We start from the raw sequence: 22,523 nt of genomic DNA on the forward strand, positions 1-22,523 counted from the left end.
ATTCAACCGTCAGTCCATCCCAGCCGGGGGACTTTTAAATGCCAAGAGCTTTAAGTGCTGCTGATCATTCCTCCTCAGAGAAGGCCTTTTCCATGTGGTTGGCTTCCTCCTGGGGAACCTTCTTTTCAACACTTCCAAGTAAAGATGCCCGGGCTTCTTCCACTTCCTGAGATTGGGTCTCTAGTTGGCCACTAATTTGGCTGAGATACTTGAGCATAAGTGCAGCCATCCCATCTTGGTTTTGAATTGTACTCCCTTTCTCATTATCGAGCACTTGCACATGGCCTCGACTTTCCCTCACTTTCAGAGGCCTAAAAAAATGTGCTTGGTTAGAAGGCTCTGGTTGCAGGAAATTTTCCCTAAATAGAAACCTCGCCTTCTTGATTTCCTCTAGCTGTTCCTGGGCCAGGTGAGATTTAGCTTCAAGCCATCGCTTGTGCTCATCTTCGGTGCCAGTTTGGCAGCCTTCCTAGAGGCTAATTGCGCTACCTCCTCTGTGAGATGTTTGATATGTGCCTCATTGGATTTTTTTACCCGAGGACCCGAAGTTTTGATAGCTTTTTGCACACTCCGAACAAATACATTTTAAGCACTAGGTTTATTCATCCCCACATCTTTCTTGAGCTTTTCCAACGCTTTCTTGGTGATGCTTCTGAAGAGAGGGTCTTTGAACAGGTGTGTCCCTGTAAAACAAGAAGCTTTTTCTCCCCTCTCGGGGATTGCCCCCCCCCCCCCCTTTTTTCTTTCTTGAGTTGTAAGTGTACTGGCATGTGATCGGAGAGGCTTTTTGTTGAGATTACCTTCATCTCTAAGTCAATGAGATCCAATCAGCTTGATGAGAGCAGTAGCATCTATCCAACTGGGAGGCAGTGCGGGCATACTAAAGGCTTGTGTAGGTGAATCCAGGCATGCTGTTCCATGGGCCCACTACAAGTCAATCATAGCCCACTTCTCACATAAGCTCAGCCATTTAGACTTTTCTGAGCCAGCTAGTAGACTAACGGCGCCTGTTCTATCCTTGCTTTTCTAGACCATATTGAAATCTCCAGCCATCAGCCACTCCCCTTCCATCGGAGTATCCCTGAGCTGCATCCACAGTTTAGCTCTATCCTTTGCGTTGCAGGGACCGTAAACATTTACTATGGTGATAGATTGATTGTCCCATCTGATTCTAACACCAAGGACTCTTCCGGAGGGGTGGTTAAGAACCACCTTTGGCTCCAAATCTCTGTCAGTAATGAACAAGACACCACTGAAACCATCACTTCCTTCCCCATAAAAGATAAGTTTTTTTCCTACAGTCTGTTTTCTCTTGCACCGGGCATCCGAATGGTGTTCTTGGATGGCCCAATAATTGACTGCCTTTCTTTCTTCACTTCCTCCCAGAAGAGAGTGCCCTTCTTCCGGGTTTTTAGTCCCTTCACATTCCAAGATTGAATGGAGAGAGTATCCATCATTGAGAAAGGGGGACAAATTCTTCTACCTCCAGGAACTCTTCACTAGAGTTCCCATTCACGTTGTCCTCTTCCATTGGCTCCTTTTCTATTGGAACCTGCATGGTATCCAGCTTGGAAGTGAAAAGGTCCTCTTGATTCGTCTTCCCCAAAACTTCGAATATATTGTCATACAGGACATGAGGCTTTGGGGAATCCGGTGGGAGACCTATGATTTGTCCCAAGGTTCTAGCCTTTGCTTTGAACCGTTTACATGAAATATGAGATACTTGTTGCCAGCCCTCATCTTTTGACCTAATAGTTGGAGACATCACGATCTTCTGCATTACTGGGGTGGCCATTCTTTGTTGAGCGGTGGATGAAAAGCGGTAGCTTTGGGTGGTCTTGCCCTTACCCTGGTTTCCATGATCTTGTTTCTTCACATCTTTATTCAAGTTGATTTTATTTTACCCACCCTCTGCCTTGCCAAGATCTTCAGTAGGCTTCTTTGTTGGATCTACTGCATTCGTGCCACCCTGTGGGGTAACCTGTGATTTGCTTCCCTTCTGTATAGGCTTTAGCACCTCAGTAGGACACGCCCTCGCATAATGCCCGAATTTTGTTTCATTTGAAGCATGCCCCGAAGAAGGTGTTAAAGTTAAGAGGAATGATCTTTAGCCCTGCCCCAACATTCACCACCAAGTTCTTTGGTTGTGGCTTCCTCAGATCCCACCAGATACAGACCTTGTTTGCTGCTACCCTCGAGGCTCTGGAAGGTGGGATAAACAATGGATCACCCAGCGAAGCTGCGAGGTCCTTCAAGTTCTTCGTAAGCCGTACTAGGAGGTTGCCAAGCTCCACCCATACTGGGTAGAGATCCTTGAATGCCTCGTTAGATTCAAACAGAGGGTCCCAAGGGAGCACGCACACCGGCACACGATTGAAGCGCAGTGGGCTTTTCGCCAAAACCTTCTCAACCATTGCACTATCATTGAACTGAACTGACACAAATCCTTTTGCTATATACTGGGTGAATATCACTCAGCCGTGTTGATTCAACACCAGTGGACTGCAAAGCCAATTACAGAGCTCAATTCTATTGGGAACTCTCCCCATAAACCCGAAGACCAGAGTGGAATTTGCAACCTCCGCAAGTTGTTTTTTCACTATGGTAGGGGGAACAAATACTGTAACGGCATCTTCCACCTCGACACGCTACTAGAGCGCCTTCTTAAGTGCTTGCAAAACTCTATCCCCTTTGGCCACTTCAACAGCATCCTCCAGCAACGCCGAATTCTCGCGCGACCTTTTGTGCAATGACAGCGCACCTAGGATTGCCGCTAGGTCTTTTTCCACCTGCGCGTTTCTTTGCTTCAGTTCCTCCTTACTCAGATTAGTAAGGGAGCTTTGACCGCTATCTTCGGCGCCCAGTTTCACAAGGTCGCCGGTCGGCTCGATAGCCTTGAGAGTGTCGGGTTGTTCTTTGCCTGACATTGCTTTGGCATAGGACGGCTTAGAGGAGCTCGCCATGGCGCGGTGACAAGCCTCACCGACACCAAGTTACACAAAGGGTTACAAAAAGATGATAAACTCGGATAATAATCAGCAAAGATAATATTCACTCGGATAATAATCACCAAAGATAATAATCACTCGGATAATAATCACCATAGCTAATGAAAGGCAAAAAGGCTTTAAAGAGAAAATAATCGCTCCCTCAAGCAAGTATAGGCTTTTCCTTCTTAGACAATAATAGCAAGTCTCCTTAGACAATAATCGGGCTTAAGATTAGACAATAATCACCATTCCTCCTTAGACAATAATCGCACTTTAGATGACATTGGAGCTTCACACAAAAAACAATAGGATTCAATGCGCCTAAGATGGGACGCAGGCCTTGCACAAACCTCAGACAGAGCGAGCAAAAGGGTTCCAAGCTAGGTCTCAGACCCAGGCGAGGAAGCCTCCAACTCCCGATGCAAGCCTCCCACACACTGGGCTTGCAAGTCTCGTACAGCAGCTCACGAAGGTGGCCACGCCCTTCCTTGCTAATCTCCTCAAGACAAACCCGCGCTCACCTTAGGAATTTATAGCTCAGAACCTACGCTCACCTTCAACAGACAAACCCACGCTCACCTTAGGAACCCATAGCTGAGTCGCTGCAAGCCAAATCTTCTTGTCAAAGGTTTAAAATTGGAGAGAAAAGACAAGGCTTAAAGTTGAAGAATACAAAATTAGTTTAATTAATTTTCTTCCATGCACTAGAAATTGGGGTTGAGGGAAATGGAAGCTACACATGGGGAAGAGAGTCCACGACATGGAGTTGGAAAAACTAGAAGAAGTTCACATTTGACTATGCACTTTTAGAGACTCCCAAAAAGTGTAATGGAAATGGACTATAAACATTGAGAATAGTGGAATTAAGAAAAGTGTAGTCAGCATGTTTGTGAGAATAATTTAAGAAAATAGAGGGTGAACTTGATTAGAGGTAGGAACATAACCATTATACTTAATTAACTTAGCATGAATAATACTTTGCAAGAGAGAGAATTAGAGAACTCGAGAATAGTTGAGGACCGGATTTATGTGGAGCCGGTCCCCCCTCCAAAAGGATTTTGTATTATAATTTCTCCATAAAGAGAGACTTGGTACAATACAATCTTTGTGTTCCTTGAGACCTTGATGGTGCGATGAATATAGAGATCTTCATGGACCACAATTATGCCCGTAAATTAGCTAAATGAAAGCATTAACTTGTCCCCAGCCTCAGTCCCAAGACCTCAAACACCTTCAAAGGTGGAGAGAGCTAACAGGGAATGAGGGTAGAAAAGAGGAAGAAAAAGTATTCTTACGAGAAAGAAATAGTGTCCTCTCATACCATTACTCATAGATCTTAGCATAGCATAGTAGCATGGTAATGGAGATGAAGAAGATGGCTAGTATAGCATTGAAGCATGGCTCTTGGTTGGATTTGCATTCCATAGACAAGAGTGTTGGTGTAGGCTCTCAACTTCTCAAGCTTGGAGAAGGAGATGGAGTTCTTGCACTTTCAGAAAGTGAGAATGAGAGCATGTGAGTGTGTGTGTGAGAGAGAGTATACCCCCCCAAGCACACCCCCAGCTTGCTTTGGTAGACCCCTCCTTGTAGCTCATCCTTGAATTTAATTGGACCCCTGTAAGCCTAGCCAATCACATGCATAGTGCATATCAAGCATCCATGGTAGCATTTGGACAAGTTTCCTCCTTTCCCCTTTGAGAGAGAGGGCTTTAAAAATGCTTTAAACAATCAATTAAATAAGCGAAATTCTCATTGGACCACTTTAGACGTCAACCAATAGGCTTTAGTCACCTTATGAGGGCAACATGGGGAGGAACTTGACATGTGTCCTTGTCCCCTCTTTAGACTTGGCTTGCCTTGAGAGAGAGAGAGAGAGAGAGAGAGAGAGAGAGAGAGAGAGTTCTCTCTCATGCCTCTACTTGTAGGGCTAGGCCCCCTTGTGTAGGGATATGATTGACTTTTTGGAACACCTTAAGCCCCTCAAGCACCTTAGTCATAAAGCACCTTAGTCATCAAGCACCTCAAGCACCTTAGTCATCAAGCACGACAAGCACCTCAAGTTTGGGCAAGGTTCCCACCTCAAGGTCAACCCCTGCTTGATTAAGATCTTAGGTCTAAGGACTTCTAACACTAGCCTTTGGAGGTCTTTAATGAAGCTAACCCTAAGGGTTTTTAAGCTCCATTAGCTGGCATTGCTCTTTGCTAGACCATCTTCCATTTGGACCCATTGCCTTTGGTCCCGTGCTGATAAATCTAAAAGCACATGTCTATATTCTAACTCTTGTTCCCGTTTATTCTCCCATATTAAATGATCCATTAGGAGAAAGTTGGACTCACTTTGGGCCTTGTAAGAAGTGAAACGTCAACTTAGAGAGAGAAAATCAAAATGTTAAATTGTGCATTGATACTTTGCTGCGCAACAAAAAGCCAAAATGACATTCTTTGGTAGGTAGCCGCCGTCTTTATCATTCTTATCCTTCGTTCTTTTGTCAAGAATCCAAGTAACCGTATGACTAATGATTTGAAATGCCAACTTACAAGTGTTCCCTCCAGAAACATAAGCCACACGAACTCTATCAACTCTAAACTTGAGAATATGGCCTTCCCTCCCAAAACCTGAGATATTTCATGAGTTTCAAGTCTACGTCTTCTTCTCTATCAACTCTAGGAATGGAGAACGCTTCTTTTCTTGATGAAAACACTAATTTGAACTTGCAATCCTCAGCCCCTTCATCTTTAACACTTACCCAAAGAAAGAACACACATCATCTTCATGTTGATGTATTGCAAGAGTACACACCATTGCAGAAACGTAGGAGGGAGTCTTTCTTATCTCAACGGGAGAAAGAACTTAGAAGGACAAACAAAGAACATCATTTGGATTTGTGGACCGATGGGTCTATTTATCCAAAGGATCCTACGACAAATGCGCCACCTCCCTTTGCTAATATCACTAACCTCTTACATTTCACAGGCGATGGCAAGGATGGGCTATTGGGATACACCGAACATTTGGAAATGAGAGGATTGAATGTGGAAAGGCAAAGAACTTCCTGGTGATGGAGAACGTGTAGCTGAAGAAACTTAATGAAGCATGCTCTCAAAAGATTTCATCAAACAGAGAGACAATCCCAGGCCTTGAGAAGAAGATCACAAGTTTGCGAGAGAAAGACACCGTGCTTGGTAGTTGGAAAAGAAAACGAGATCTGTGCAACATTGAGAACATGAAGGTTGGTAGTGGTGGCCTGAAAAAACGAATACGAGCTTTAAGGTAACTCAAAGTTTGTTTCTTCAATGTGCTTCATTAAGAAATGGATACACTTTCCTATACATGATCATAACGCATGGTGCTTTTTTGGCAGGTTTTTACTACATCCAAACTCAAACGGTGCAGGCTTCAATGCCGGAGTGCATTACAGCCGTCTACTTCCAAAATAAGTAGTTGAAGAGATGATAACTCAGAAAAAATTTTGTAAGTTGAAAGGGAGGCTACTTACCTCCTTCATGAACGAGAATCAGCTGGAACCAATGGAAGTGCAAGCAATACTTGATGAGAGTGGCATCTCGCAGATGGGATACAGGGCACTCTTCAAAGCATTATCTAAAAAGTCTCAAAATAAACTACAAAGAGGATCATTGCTACCAAAGCCATCACATGTAAAGGCTGCTCGCCGGCACGTAAACGATGAGGTGTTTGAGAAACTTGGGTCACCATTTCATATTGAAGCAACGTTCTTAGGCAAGGGCGGCAGAGAGGTATAGTTTAACAAGCACAACAACCTCTTCGTTGATCTTGAAGCATTGCAAAGTATGTAGTTCACTTCTTTGACATCAGTCGAGAGGAGTGCGGTGGGGTTTTCAAGTTTGTTTTGAAGCTCGACGAGTGCGAGGTCCTGAAGAACAAGAAGCTGGAGAGAGTCACCATTACCCTCATGAACAGAGCTATGGATCCATCAATAACGAAAGAGGATCCACGATACTTCAATGTGCAATCCAAAAACAATATTTTAACTCTAGGATCATTTTAGGTATACTTCATTCACTCTATGATAACAAAAATATTGATTATTTGGTTGTTGATTTTGTGTTTTTGTTTTTCACTGCAGGTTGATAAGGAAAATTTTGAAATCCTCGATTGGGTTTTTAGTCAAACCCAAATTTCTTCTATCATCAATGAACAAAGAAACGGAGCCATTCTTTCAGTGGAAGGATTTGGTGACTACACAGTGGAATGGCACATGGCAGGTGACTTAAAGATTCTTAAGTGTATGTACAACATAACACACGGAGCAGTTGTGGCAAATCCATGCTTATATTGCATGGTTGATGCACAATCTCTTGAGAGTGTGCAATGGAATAGAGCTTCCAACAAACATCTTCAAGATAAGACTTTTAAACCAGTGCTTGATATTCCTCTGAGTAGAGTTCACGTATGTACACTTCATGCACTCTATTGAATAATTGAAAAGGTGGTTCATTTGTACATATGTTTTGCATGGACATTAAAGCCAGAGAGTGAGTCGAAAAGAGTGATCAAAGCATTAGAGGGAGTGCTCTCAGACATTGGTTTGCATGGAGGCAATGTCAAAATCAAAGAGGACCCTAAGATGTCTCAAAAGCGGTACAAGGTACTGAGGAAAGCATTGATAGGCGGAGTGAAGGCAAGAAGGTTTCTTGGGTTTAGCCTCAAAGATTCAGATAGAGAAGAAAGGAGAAACCTGTTCAACAAATGTAAAGAGTTACATAAAGTGGTTAAAGACAATGCTGGTGGTGGGGCAATCGAGAATCACAAGGCGAACGTGTGGAAATCACTAGATAAAATTTTCCATTACGTTGAGCAGCATTCTTGGAACCAAAGTAAGCTCACATCATTTCAAGCAGCCTTGCTGGATTGGAAAAAGGCTTACCTTACAGGGTGGGGTGGGCAACATATCACACATTACATGGTGGGTTGGCATTCTACGTATACAAAACAAAATTTTAAATTGTACTCTACTGACCATTTTGTTTTATTTCAATACAGCACATACTGTTCAACCATGGTCCATATTTTGCCAAGACATATGGCTCACTATCAATATGGTCCACACAAGGCATGGAAAAAACCCACTACATGGCAAGAACAGGTTATTTTAAGCACACTAGACATGGGGGAGGAAAAGAAAAGGCCAATAGCCTATTAGAGTTACACCAATTGACTTATAGACGACTAATCCATAGAGCAAGGCAGAAGGAACTTCTTAAGAGTTTAAAAATTACACGGTCTTTACAACACATCTGCAAAGAGAAGAAACGGATGGCTTAGGGAGCTTCAAATGCGGCGGAGCACCATGCAAGGTGGCGACGGTCACGAGTCAGGAGCGGGAGAAGATGGACCTGAGCCCGTCGTTTTTACCCTCTTTGATGCACCTCCTTCTTCCTCACTTTGTACCTCTTCGATGTGCAAGCTCTGTAGACGAGCTCGTTCCTCTATTGATGGCAGCATCCCCACGGGCATCAAGCGTCTTCTTTCCCTCAGAAACAACCGCTTGTTGTATGGATCTAAGCTTTCCGGGTCTTCAACCCCTACATCCAGAGCCTGAGCTGTGTAGGACACTTGGCACCCATACCCAATGCCAAATCAGAATTAGTCTTTTTGCGTTTAGTGGGAGGGGGTGCCCACCACACAATCTTGTAATAACTTTCATTGCAAATAGTGGGAACTTTGCATTGTCATCGGAGTATTCTTTGTGGTATATTATGATCTACATAAAAATTGTAATGAATTTATGGGCCGTAAGTGAGATGAGTACAATTTCCAAGTACTTGAATTGTTTCTACAAACCTTTTTGTGGTTGAAACGCCGGATGTAGTGAGACAATGCCGCATCCTTGCCTTGAACTCCAGTGACAAGCCCTTGCCGTGAGCCTCCCGCTCTTCTAAGGAAACTATCGTCATACACTAGCACCTGTCAACAAAAAAAATGATCATGATATTTTATCACTGGGCCATCTCCAATACCATCTGAATGCACGACAAAAGTTACCATCTGATTCTCATCCATTTCCAGCATCGACCTCCCCCACAAGTGAATAGACTGACTATTCATTACTTGATCTCTGGGTGCCACGGGCCTACCCATGTTTTCCAAGCTGAGTTGTTTTTTTATCGATTCAAACTGCTCATCCGTTGGCAAATTGGCCTCTCCGGACTTCGCTTCATTGAATGTATCTTTGATCAGTTGCCACCCTGAAGTGAACTGTGAGTCGCAGACAGTTGTGTCAGCAATAAGATGTTGGTCCACTCCATCATCATCCACAAACCCCATGTCTGCCTCACAAAAATTCGCAATTGCAGCTAGGCAGTAGTCCTCCCGTATATTGAGCTCGTACATGCTATCTGTGAGCAGAACATAGTGGGTGTCACCCGCCATAGCAAAGCTGGGAGCACAATTCAGAGGCAAAGTCACTTCCTTACTTGGACTTTCTTGCTTGCACCCTATTGCTGAAACAAGAGTTAAGCCCGCATCAAATGTTTCCTTTAGTACCTCTACCCGCTCCTCTTCTGGGTCGAACTGCACCTCCACATCCTCTACCTCTTCCTCCGGCGCCAATGGACAACTACCGAAATTTGTTGACTGGGAAGTCTCTGACTCACCATCCGTCTGCAAGTATAAGTAACAGACAAACCCATGGTAGAATTCCACTAAGCGACACTTTTTGAAGTGCTTCATACACCTGTCTTATACAAGCAGTGCATTGGAGGGACACTTTTCTAGACAGCGATTCAGTCTCCTTGAAGCACTCTTGTCAGGGTCAAGGTCGAATGGGTGCACATATCTCATGCCATCAACTGTCATGGAATTTTCACAAGTGACTACCTCATACTATTGCAAATGAGTTTGTAGGTACTCAAATGAGAAATCTATAATCCTCTGTATAGAAAAATCTGCATTAAACATTCCTGATAGTTCTGGTGCACGGTGATGAGCACGGGTGTTGTATACGAACGTGAATAGTTTTTCTTCACATGTATCCTCGCTCAAGCCTGTCTCCAGGACTATGATCCACACGACTGAAAGAAAAAGCAAGCCAAAACTATTTGGTGTCATAACCAAGTGAACATTGAGCCTCGAGTACCCCTCAAGGTCTCTTTTCGCTTAGTTCTATCCCGTGCGCTAATGTCATAAAAGGTGACGTCAATTGAGTCAGAACCAAGCGAGTAGGGGACCCAAGAATCTCCCAAGGGCCCTATTCGCTTGGTTCTATCCCGTGTGCTAATGTCAAAAAAGGTTACGTCACTTGAGTCAGAACCAAGCGAATAGGGCCCCAAGAATCTCCGAAGGCCCCTATCGCTTGGTTCTGTCCCGTTCGCTAATGTCATAAAAGGTGACGGCTCAGAACCAAGCGAATAGGGGCCAAGAATATCCGAAGGCCCCTATTCGCTTGGTTCTGTCATGTGCGCTAATGTCATAAAAGGTGATGTCACTTGAGTCAAAACCAAGTGAATAGGGGCCCAAGAATCTCCGAAGGGCCCTATTCGCTTGGTTCTGTCTTGTGACCCAAGTATTCGGAACAGATGGATAAGAACAGAGCATTTAATGTTATCAGTGATAGATTTATAGTCCTACTCACTTGCTATGCCCAAACTCAGGCACGGTCACATAAGGAGTAATTATTCCAACCATGCGGTTTAAGACTTTTAATTTTACCCTAACGCAGTGGCTTCGGTGTGCACATGGGAAGGGCAGAGAGGTAGGGAGAAAGAACCTGTCTCTGAAATATCCAATGGCACCGAGTTGGATGGTGATGTCGCAGGCCGCCGACAGCAAGAACCAGAAGGTGGCAATGGCGATGGCGATGGCGAGGCGGCAGCAAAGGACTCGACCAACTGGAGGTCGCTCAACGCAGGATCACGAGAGGTGGCCAAGGGGAAGAGCGTAGAAAATGCAAAGGCAACGGCGATCTGTTTGTTCTACTTGGACATGGAGATGGCGACTACAAGGGCGATCGGCGTCTGACTCTCAACACACGATCATGAGAGGTGGCCAAGGGAAAGAGCGCAGAAAATGCAAAGGCAATGGCGATCTGTTTATTCTACTTGGAGATGGAGATGGCGACTGCAAGGGAGATCGGCGTCTGACTCTAAACGCAGGATCACGAGAGCTGGCCAAGGGGAAGAGCGCAGAAAAGGCACAGGCAGCGGCGATCTGTTTGTTCCACTTGGAGATGGAGATGGCGACTGCAAGGGCAATTGGCGTGTATCTGACCCTAAACGGTCACTCAAAAAGGCACGTGGGCTGCGCTCACAAGGACAACTAGTAATAAATGGTCTCAAATTCCCATGCAGTACGATTTACCAACCACAATCTCGCGCATAAGTGAAGTTGTCACCCTCCCTGAGGTAAGCATTCTAAGTTTAGAGGCAGTACCCCCGCCAAAAATCTCAACTATTCTGCCTCTTTTTGCGTCCTCTACTGTGCATCATTCTAATTAACTCTACCCCCATCGACGCTACGCGGTAAGCAAACTATCCCAACTCCATCACCTCTTACTCTCGCGCATCCTTCTCTTACTCCTGTTCTGCAGTGCTTTAGTGACACAGAACTCTACACACAGTGAAGAGGTATGCTACTTACTACCCTTCTGTGCACTTGTATTTTGTGTATTCAGTACCAGGCGAATAAGGGAAGGTAAACCCTGTTTGATGCACCTATTCACTTGGTACTGACCATCGTCTTTACCATAGGATGTTTGCTTTTACACTTTTCCTTGGTCAGTACCAAGCGAATAAGGGAAGGCCACTTAGTTCGATGCCCCTGTTCGCTTGGTACTAACTAAAAGAAAAGTTAAGTGATGTTTGCTAGTACAGAGGTCAATACTAAGAAAATAAGGGGAAGGTAAACCCTGTTTGTTGCGGGTTTATGGTTTTTTTACCAAATACGCATTTTGAGTTTATTAAGAGAAACAAAATTACAACATAACACCGGGTTTTAAGTTAGAAAACACTAGGACAGGCGCAAAGGCCAAGTTTCAGACTTTACAAAGAGTGGCCTACTAATTTCCGGGGATTTAGGGTTCACAATAACCATGTAGTCCTTTTCCTTCACAGCAGACTATCTCTTCCTGAAGCCTGTTGGCAAAGTTAATGGCTTCCTCATATTTACTGACTAGCTCAAGCACTTCATCCTTCATCTCCTGTAGCCAATTATAGATAGCCTCTACAAAGCCATTCTCGGCGAGCAATCGCTGCAGGTATTCAGGCCTTCTTGCTTCTAGAGAGTCTTTAAGGATTGAGATCCTATGCCTGACGATCAGCATTTGTTCCAGCTTCAGGCTAGCATCCTACACAGAGCATTTAGCAAATAAGCTGTTCAAACTAGGAGCTTGGAAATTGGGAGCAGAAAGCAAAGAATTACCATCGTCTTACCTCGAGAATTGACTCCCGTGTTGACATCAGCCACTCCCGGGCTGTGTCAGTTCAGAACATTAAGGGTAACATCGGGGGAGGGCCAAGGGGGGACCTCCTGAGGAGGGCCTAGATGCGGTGTTTCTGGCGATGCGGGAGTATACCTTGGAAAGGCATCACCACTATCCTAAGCTTCTTGTAGTTGTTCTGCGAAACCCTGAGGGAGGTTCTGAAAAAACTACTGGTTAAATAGACTAGCTGGACATGCCTAAAAAGCAAAGCCTAAGTTCTGGCTTATGAGTGGTCTGTGAGGGGTGGTACCTCCATGCGGTTTCATACCACCCCCCCTAGATTAGGGGAGGTGATGGGAGGGAACGACATGACAGTTAGGACCGCATGGACTTAAACGTCTCCTTCACATTGGTATTTTGTTGCAGGGGATGCAAACCTGTTCGCTTGCTATTACACTTTTTTGAGGCGAACCACGGCAAAAAATATGGCAGTATTGAGTAAAGGGTCTAAAGATTACACATATATATCCGCAAAAACAGATGCTATACATGACAGACAAAATATTATGTACTTAGGCAATTTCGTCAAGGAAGGAAAACTTCGAATTTGACTATCGCAAAAGATTAGCATCACCAAAATATCCAAAGAGGGTAAGACCGATCACACAGGAGAAAAACACAAGGGAAACATGTCTATTATCAAAGAAAAAAGTTTACAAATCATGGCAATATACTCAAGTAGGTAGATGTTGTATGTGGGAAACTAGAGTTTGCATACATAGGCACTTCCAACAAAAAAGGACTATATCAAAAAGCTTCCAATACAATCATCCAAAGCCATTAGCATCACCATAACATGTGAAGAGGATAAGATTCATCACATGCTTGTGTGACTTCGTCTGCCACCCAAAGCCTGAAACAACTCCACTTTTGTCAGTGCAGCTTGGTGGATAAACTCATGAGCCGCAGAATCCAAGCCCATAACTTGCAGGTACACAAAGTACAAGTGCTTGCAAGGAACAAAAGCCACATGCTTGCTTTCTCTTTTTTGAAAACACTCACATGTGCATCGAGGAAATTTTGAAACTGAAACTGAGTAATGTACACCCATTGCCTGAGAACCCTCCATGCTGATATTGAATGTGTGAGACTCATAGCATACGACTATTGTTTCTCGAACTACCTCACCATTCAATTCTCTACCCTTTTCAATATTCTCTTGGAATTCTTTAGTCAATCGAGATCTCCACCTAACAAGCTTCCCGTCTCTATACTTTGGACGAAAAGAGCTTGGTGTGTTTGCAATCCGAGCACCAGTAGTTGGAGTGCGTAGTAAGGCAGGTTCAACACTCTCAAGTACAAATCCATTATTTTTCAACATCTCTGTTTCATAGCTTTGCAAGTTAGTGCCTTTGTCAACTGGCCAAACACCAGGGGCGGGTCCTGGCACACCAATAACATGATCACTACAAACCTCCCAAGAATGTGTCGGTGACAAATTGCAAAACCAAATGAACCCATTCACAACACCTCTTGGATATTTTCTATGACCCCAAAAAGATGGAGCAAAAATACCATCCTTGTCATTTCCAGCACCTGCATTTATGGCAGCACCACATCGTCCACTAGGCATTTGCCCAAAACATGTCATTTTTTTTCCTGGCTCTGTCCTTCTAATGGCCCACATTGTCTTATTTACTATTCTTTCAAGACACTCATTGTCTCCCTTAGATGCTGCAACCACTTGAGCACTACCTTGACCTTTGACAGTCACAGTCACAAATTCCGGCCTATGACTATCCTCTTCCAAAATAAACCCTAGGTCAACATTGGCAGGACGCTTTCTTCGAACACTTCTCTCTCCAGGCCTAGAACGCTGCATTTCAGGAGAGCTTTCCCCTATCTCATCCATGGACAAGTTAGCAAGGCCTGACAGTCACTTAGTGGATGCGCGTCCTGTCGTACTATTGAAAAATCTGTCTGCCATGTCTTGCATGCTTGGTCCACTACCTGCATGTGTACCTTTCAAGTAGGAATTGTACCTCACGCTCTGCAACACAACCAATGACATGTCAGCTCCTGTAGCTTCATAGAGAGAAATTTGATTTTTGAAGCCCACACTGGCCCTCATACTAGCATGTTGTGCCTCCGAAACATTGGTAGTTGGCACAAAAATGCCAGATTCATCTTGAGAGACAAACCAAGATCCCCAATGCAAGGCTCTTACATCCCACCATGCAAGCCAAGTTTGTAGAGATGGAATCTCTCCTTGCACCGCATGCCCAGCAAACCAAAATTTTCTAAGATCATTCTTACAGATCTCTGCCGCCACCTCTGATGGAGCATTTCTCCACTTTTTACACAAGATCTTATGTTCTTCTTGAAATGAAGGCCGGATGCACCTACGAGTATGAAGTACCATGCTTTGTTCCCAATGAAAAGAACAACTCCTCTCCTTTTCTTCAATCTTCTTTTTAGCACCCCCAAAGTAAACAGTACAAATTGCGATCCAATTTGCATTTGCTTCATCTGCCATAAATCCACGAAATTGTGGTTTTGAATAACCATTGTCTTGGACCACAGAGTTGAGCATCCTCCAAAATTTAACCTGAGCGTATTTATTTTCAACTTTGAACTCGTATGTGGTGATTGTTAGCAAAGAGCGCATAAAAGGGTCGTATACATGTGCAGACATTGTTGGCCAGCCTTGAACTCTATGCACATGATCAAAATGGACCCACATGTCTTCCAAGCTTCCACGTGGTCTCATTTTCTTAACAAGATCAAGCCCACTCCCAGGCCCCTTTATGGACATTTTGAAAACATGCGGTTCATGTTTCTCACCAAGTTGTCCTGGAAACAAAACACTGTGAATATATGGGTATCGACATCGACTCTTCAATTCCAGCATAGCCTCAAACCCCCTTGAAGTTAAATTCTTTTGCTTCTTCACACTTTCCAAGCACTTGCTGGTCCTTCTTTTGTCAGACAGTGGACTGAAAAGATCCAATATCTTGGTGAACTCGTCCTCTTCTATGTGAGTTGTCACCTTCCTTGTTATTAATCAGCATCTCTAATATCACATCTTGAGCAACTGCTGTCTCTAATTGTTTGGGGGAGCAAAAAGGATTCAGGTTTGCTCGAGATATGATCCTCTCATCAATTTGTTTTGCAATGTCCCTATTCACACCCTCTTCATAGGGATGCTTGTGATTTCCCAAGTGAATCGCACATCTTGTTGTTTGAAGACGTTCTCTTGGAATACTGTAATAAATTACTGCATAGCATTCTTTCACAATTTCGGGCATTTGACAACAATGCTTATAGACTATATTACCGTACTCTGCTTGCACTAAACCTACTGGACAATTCCTCTTTAATTTTCCATTCCACTGTGTCTCATTATGCACATGCAAGCGAGCATAATATGGGCAATCAATGTTTAAGCATCGTAAGTGACCAGCACATCTACTTAGTCGCACGACACCATCAAAACAATCTGAGCTACAAGTGATGTACTCGGTCCATGTGTGCCCATCACTCTTTTGTTCCATACCGTCCATTGAAGACTTCTCACCACATGGTTGAAGCTCAAAAGCAATATAACCATCATAAGCCTTTGGCAATTCTGAAACATGACGAGCTTCAATACAACTGCTGAAGGCCACATGAAGGCTATTGTTCAAAGGCAAGCGCTTAATGATGTCAAAGACACTGACAGTAGTGGATTTAGAATCAACATCTTTGTGTCCAATGTCGATGTATACTTTATAGAACTGATGGGTGTGAATGTCCAAGACAAACCCAGGTACTCCACATGAAAGCATGTTTGGCTCTAGTTTAACATCTTCGTGGCTAAGAGATAAAGGTTTTAATGAAACTGGTAAACCCACCAAATCAAAGTATTCCTTAATAACCTGAAGCTTTACTTCCAACATTTGAGAGCTGGTTGCAAGGCTAAGCTTAGTGTGAGCTAAAGGTCCATAGATGGTAACGTGTCTTGCCATATAGAGAGCACAACTATGAAAGATAATCTGTTCAAGAAGAAATCTGCCTTAACACACTAGAGGAAAATGGCAAATGTAGAAGGCTAAAAAATATTCAATGCCAGACTCTTTGCTGGACACATGAAAAGACTCTTTGGTCATTCTATGGATGAACAAATTGTAATTGCTCTCTTTTTTTATACATTCTCGTGCCTTTTTATGGTAAAAAAAAAGGAAAAGACTCCTTATATCTAGTGGTTTCAAGGTTTTCATGCCTGTCTTTGTAATGCTTTTATTCTCAATATAATTTTTCGTGCCTTTTTATGGAAAAAAAAGGACTCAAAAAACCCTTCAAAAATCGAGGGGTATTTGGCATAACTCCTGTCAGACCATCATGCTTGCGACCACATTAAATACCAAGAGTGTGTCACATCGTTTTAAGAGAGAGTAGTCACCTTCAGACTTTTGGGTTGACAAAAAAATGCCTCGAAAAAACATCCAAGATTTGAGTATATTTTGCATTATTGCTGTGAGTCCATGTTAGTTGCAACCTCATTAATAACCACATCGATTTCAGAGGGAGAAATGGAGAGAGAATTTTTTTTCTTTTTTTAGTTTGCTCTCACCCAATACCTCTCTCTCTCTCTCTGCCCCTCTATCTCTCTCTCTCTCTCTCTCTCTCTCTCTCTCTCTCTCTCTCTCTCTCTCTCTCTCTCTCTCTCTCTCTCTCTCTCTCTCTCTCTCTCTCTCTCTCTCTCTCTCTCTCTCTCTCTCTCTCTCTCTCTCTCTCTCTCTCTCTCTCTCTCCTGCGCATTCTGCTCAGCTGATCAGGTCGGATCTCAGCGCAGCGCAAACCTGTTCGGATCTCAGCGCATTTTGCTCAGCGAACAAGTCTGCGAACAGGACTGCGCATTCTGCGAACAGGACTACGCATTCTGCTCAACGAATAGGTCTGCGAACAGGACTACGAATAGGTCATTCAGTGCGGCTCTGGACTGCGAACAGCTCAGCTAATTCAGCTCGGCTCTGGATTGCGAGCAGGTCTGCGATGCCACCAAGAAAAAAAATCATTCCAGGTATGCCTTGTGAAAGAAGGCACGCCGGCGTGCCTTCTTCCATAAAGGATAATTAAACATCATATAGTTATGCTAAATAAAGGATAATACTAAATTTATGCTCCTCCTCGTCGTCTTCGTTGTAGTAGTAAGTGGTTGCCAGGCTATGCCGTCACATGGTTGTGCTCGCTTCTTGATGAAAAAAGAGGCATATTACTGCACAATCATCCACTTTGGATGTGGGATACTTGAGCCTCCATACTTGAGTCTATGTATGTCAATTTAGATGCTCTTCCAGCCTAATTTAGTCAATTTGTGATTCTCTTCCAGCCTCAAATATAGTTGCTGGTTTGCTTTGATAGCGGGATAGCAGTATGCTTGGAATTTTGGTTTCAAATCCTGAGAGAGGGCACGTCGACATGCCTTGTTTCATGATCTGAAAAGGAAATGTTGGTTTCAACTCATGAGATAGGGCACGTCGGTATGCCTTGTTTCATGAGTTGAATACGGGCTCTGTTTCATGAGTTTTGATTAAGAGTTTGGTTAAGAGTTTTTATTAAGAGTTTTGATTAACTTTTGATTAAGAGTTTGGTTTCAACTCATGAGAAAGGGCACGCCGGCGTGCCCTATTTCATGATTTGAAATGATGAGATCAAATGCTTCAAAGCAGACAGAAATCTCATCATAAAGAGTCTGATTATTAATCATAAAACAAGGCACATCGGCATGCCTTGTTTTGTGAGTTAAATCTATATTTTTAATCAAAATAAGTTCTAAATCAATTTTTCAAGCCAAAAGTTCTAAAATCTTGTTTTATTGCTAAGACAACGCACGTCGGCGTGCCTTGTTTTGGACAACAAAAGAAGAGAAGTTAGATAAATTTGATAATTTTTGGGTTTGAAATATACACAATTTTTGAAGGTTTTTTATACAGGCTAAATAACATAAGGTTAGCTTTTGAATGAAGAAGTTGAATGTTTGATTTTCTCTTGATCGTTTTATTGCCAGCCCACAGAGAAGTGGTGGGTCCTCAAAGCGTCCCAGACCAGCAAGATTATCAAAACAAGATGATTCTAACATGCCAAGTACATTTTTGGATGATGTTAGCCATGTGATGGAGACCCAATTACACGATTTTGGTGATGCTATGGAAGAGGTTGATAGTCAGTCAAACGCAGAAACTATTACACAATGTGAGGATAGCATTCCTACAGAGCTAGTGCCTCAAGAACAAGAACTTGCAATAGTTCCATTTGTGGTGATACCGGAGGTGGGGACTGATGAAAACAAAGAGGCTGAACTCTACTTGAACAAAGGAGAGGACATTCTAAATAGAACTAGGATGTTTACTTGTCATGAGTGTCCTCCGATTCCTCTTTGTAGAATGGTGTCTCATGCTAAAGTAAGAGGTCTAAGAAATGAGGTTAGTAGTTTGAAAACAACATTTGGCAAGGAGGGCTATGTTGCAGAGAAAGGGGCTTTTATTGTTTCCATATGGTCATGTTCACGTGAAGAGTACTTGGTGACCCAAGAGATCATGGAAGAATGGGACCTCATTTGGAGTTGTTAATACGGAGTTTGAGCAGGAGATCGTTAGGTCTCCATACCTTGCAATTATTTCCAACAAAATGTTTCTGGTTTGGGAAGGAAATCACAGGCTTATGGCATGGACTAGTGCCATAAAAGAGCGCTTTTCTCGCACTAAAGAAAAGCATCAAAGAGTCTTATGTACGATCATTGATCCTTGCAAATTTCTAGAGATTGCACTGCTTTCAACACTCCAACGGATGAACTAGTGAGTATCGAAACTCTTCTACAATACGATATATCTTTTGTTGTTCTTATCATGATTTTTTTCTTTTGGCTTTGTGTAGCTTGAATACTCATGCTCTTGTCCCTACGTCATTAAGGGATGAGATTGTGAACTACATGAGTATATGTGAGGCAGACCATGAATCATATTTGATTGATCTTCCTGATAAAGATCAAAAGGTCATTGCACACATTAGGAGAAAGATGTCAAAGGGGTCTGAGCCTTGGTTTCCACTGACTCGAAGATACTTGGGAAAGTTAGTATACAATGTGAGCATTTATTTTTCTTCTTTGAGTATAACTTTGAAGGTCACTATATATTTTGTGTGAGATTATAATTTATTTTTAATAGGTTCAAATGACAATGGCTCTAAGCAAGAAGTTGGACCAACTAAGATTGACAGTGTCTGAAGAAGAGCTTGGCAAAATTGAGAAGAAAGAGAGTGAGGAGCTTGCTCATCGATTTGGAGATAGGATTGGAAAGGTGAGCTAGTGGTTGTTAAGAAAGATAATCTTCTGCATCAAATAGGATTCTTCATTATTAATTTTATATGTATCAACTCTTTTGTGTATGTAGATTCTGAATATAATTGATCCTCGCCATGGTGACATTTGGAAAGAAAAAGTTCTAGCACTTCGTTGCGATAGTGAGAGTTTTGCGACACCAGAAAAGTTGAATCTTATTGCTTTGTCTGATGTCGCTATTGATTCAAAGATACTTTGGCTTTCTCTCTTGGAAGCAAACAAGGCAACAAAAACTTTGTTTCACTTGCAAAGAGGAGACCACTTGTACAGATAGTATGTGAACAATTTTATCTTTTTCTATTTTGTTTGTTTTTCATGGTTTGGATGGTCAACCCTTTTGATTGTTTCAGTTGGATTCGAAGGGAGCTTTTGCTAGAAAAGGTGGGTAGAACTGCATATACCATTCTCAAAGACTTCAATGACATTCCTGGAGGGTTGCTACTTCCTGAAGATTTTACTCTTGCTAACTACTACATGGAGATGAAAATGGAGAAAAGGAAACCTTTGTTTCCTCTAGAGTCTCGTGGAGAGATTAGAGAGAAAGGTGTTCTCAACAAGACACAAAGAATCCCAGAATTGTTGCAAAAAGCTAGGCAACGCTTGGTTTACAGGTCTAACTTTCTCCTCTCTACACCTTGTAATTTATCTCTTATTTGAATAATTGTGAATATTTTATAAACATTATTTTGAGAAAGTATTCATCGCATAATGTATGTGTTTTCCTTTGGATAGGTATTTCATTGCATTAAAGAGTAAAGAGCACATTAATTCCATTCCCATATTTGCTCGTAAGTGGGTGGATTTGAATGATGAAACAACCTGTATGTATCCGATGAAAATGCAAGGATTAACTCCTTGGGAAGTAGAGAACTGTCCATGGTGGATCGACTTGGAAAAAGGTCATATTCTAGCAAATGAGAAGGAGCTTTGGATCAAGCATGGAGGAGACAAGGAAAAGGAAGCAGAAAAGGCAAGGGTAGAGAAAGAAAGTGTTGATGTTAGAGAGAAGGGAAAAGCAAAAATCCAAGGTAAACCCAAATCTTCTTCTATGTATGTTTGCTTTTGAGCGTTTGGTATGTGAAAGAATTTTTTTGTGTTCTTGGAGATCTAAATCCTCTCTTTGTTCTTCTATGTATGCTTCTTTTTATGGCTGCTTTTTGGTTTACATAGATGAAAGCGACACTCTCAAGAAAAATCACATAAGCGTCTCTGAGAGCCTAGATGGTGGCTTGGGATATGAGCATGAGGAAGTTGTGGATGTTGTTGGTAAGAAGGATTTAATCTTATGTGTCTATGGCCTTGCATATGTTAGCAGATTATGTAGTCAATCCATTTTGAAGTTTGGTTATCTATTTTTAGGTAGTTCACTCTCTTTGAAAACAGGGAAGTCAATGTTATTTGTACACAAGCCTTGGGTTGCAGAGAATGGATTGATATGTTCGGAATCTTTGTCTATTGTGGGAGACTATGTGCTCATTGGCAAAGATTTTGGTGAGGGAAAGAAGAATAAAGTTTACACAGATTCATGAACACGTTTTAAAACATAGAGTTGGATGCACTAAGTACACAAAGAAAGGTAGACAAGTGAAGTGGGCTGCAGATTTTGTTTTTCTTGATTTTCCTTATGGTCACGATTTGCATGGGTCATCCATACATCCCGCTTGGGATGAGCTTAGTGATGATCATGTGCGATATGGGATATCTCTATCTGTTGCCACACTCTCTGATTTCGGATGGATGTTGATAATGGGATCTACTGGAGGTAATTTTCTTGGTAGAAATCTCAAATTGATTTATTTTTTTAAATGTAAGTTTGTAGCCATCGTATTGTAGGTGAGATTATGGGATTGGTGGAGCGGTATTGCCAAGTGTCAGGATTAGACATCTTCAGACGCATTATTGTGGTGCATCATACTCCATATGGCAGTATGACTCATTCTTCTTCTACCACAGAGGTTGGCAAAATTATTTTTTGTGGTCTCTAGTGCTTTTGTTATGTGTTTTACTTATTGACTATCTTATGCGCAGTACATGACCTCCATGATTTTGGTTAGCTCATAGACATGGGCTGGTTCCTCCTGTGTTCCTTTGGGAGTCTAATTCACGTTTTGAGGCTCTAGGGATGAAGCCTCAGGACTCAGTCATGTATCACTACCTACCCACAGAGGCTATGGCACGTACAGATACGGGCATGGAGTGGCGAGGTGTGATGCAGAGGAGTGTTTCTTTTGTTGCATGTTTCTTGGATATGCTATCTACACCAGATGCGATATGTTTGGAGCTTGGTTGTGGAATAGCTCCATTGTTGCAGGCATGCCTTGGATCTACACGTCTTTGTGTGTCCTTAGATCGGAACGATGGCATCATCTCATCTTTTGTGTTACCGCTATTGAGTAGCCACATAGCTCGATCATCCCCCACTGCATATACAGGGAGGGACGACGATGATGAGATTGATCCTCTTGGAGGGGTCACACCATACGACTAGTGAGAGTCTTCTACTTTATGGTCATCGGAGGGCATTGACTATTTCATACATTTGCATGTTTGTATCGATATTTATCTCTTTTGGAGTTTTAGATATTGGTAGTGGCCTTGTGGTTACTTTGTTATGCTTTTTTTTAAAAGTGTGTTGCCAGACTATGCAGAGGCGATGGCTAGAAGCATGGAGAGAGATCCGCGATATGATGTGAGGTTACAAGAATGTCGAAGTTATCGTCTTTTGTTTGTAGATGATGAGTGCGACTCCACTTGATA

At 42.6% G+C, this 22,523-nt stretch overlaps 2 pseudogenes; one reads left to right on the top strand and one right to left on the bottom strand.

Moving 5' to 3' along the window:
- Positions 1 to 2,700: 2,700 nt before the first annotated feature.
- LOC147430812 (uncharacterized) lies at positions 2,701 to 2,963 on the bottom strand (annotated as a pseudogene).
- A 16,253-nt stretch (positions 2,964 to 19,216) lies between these two features.
- Positions 19,217 to 22,254, top strand: LOC147430813 (uncharacterized; annotated as a pseudogene).
- The last annotated feature ends 269 nt before the right edge of the window (positions 22,255 to 22,523 follow it).

Source organism: Adiantum capillus-veneris, chromosome 21 (genome assembly GCF_014529385.1).
Source record: "Adiantum capillus-veneris isolate H3 chromosome 21, ASM1452938v2, whole genome shotgun sequence".
NCBI lineage: Eukaryota > Viridiplantae > Streptophyta > Polypodiopsida > Polypodiales > Pteridaceae > Adiantum > Adiantum capillus-veneris.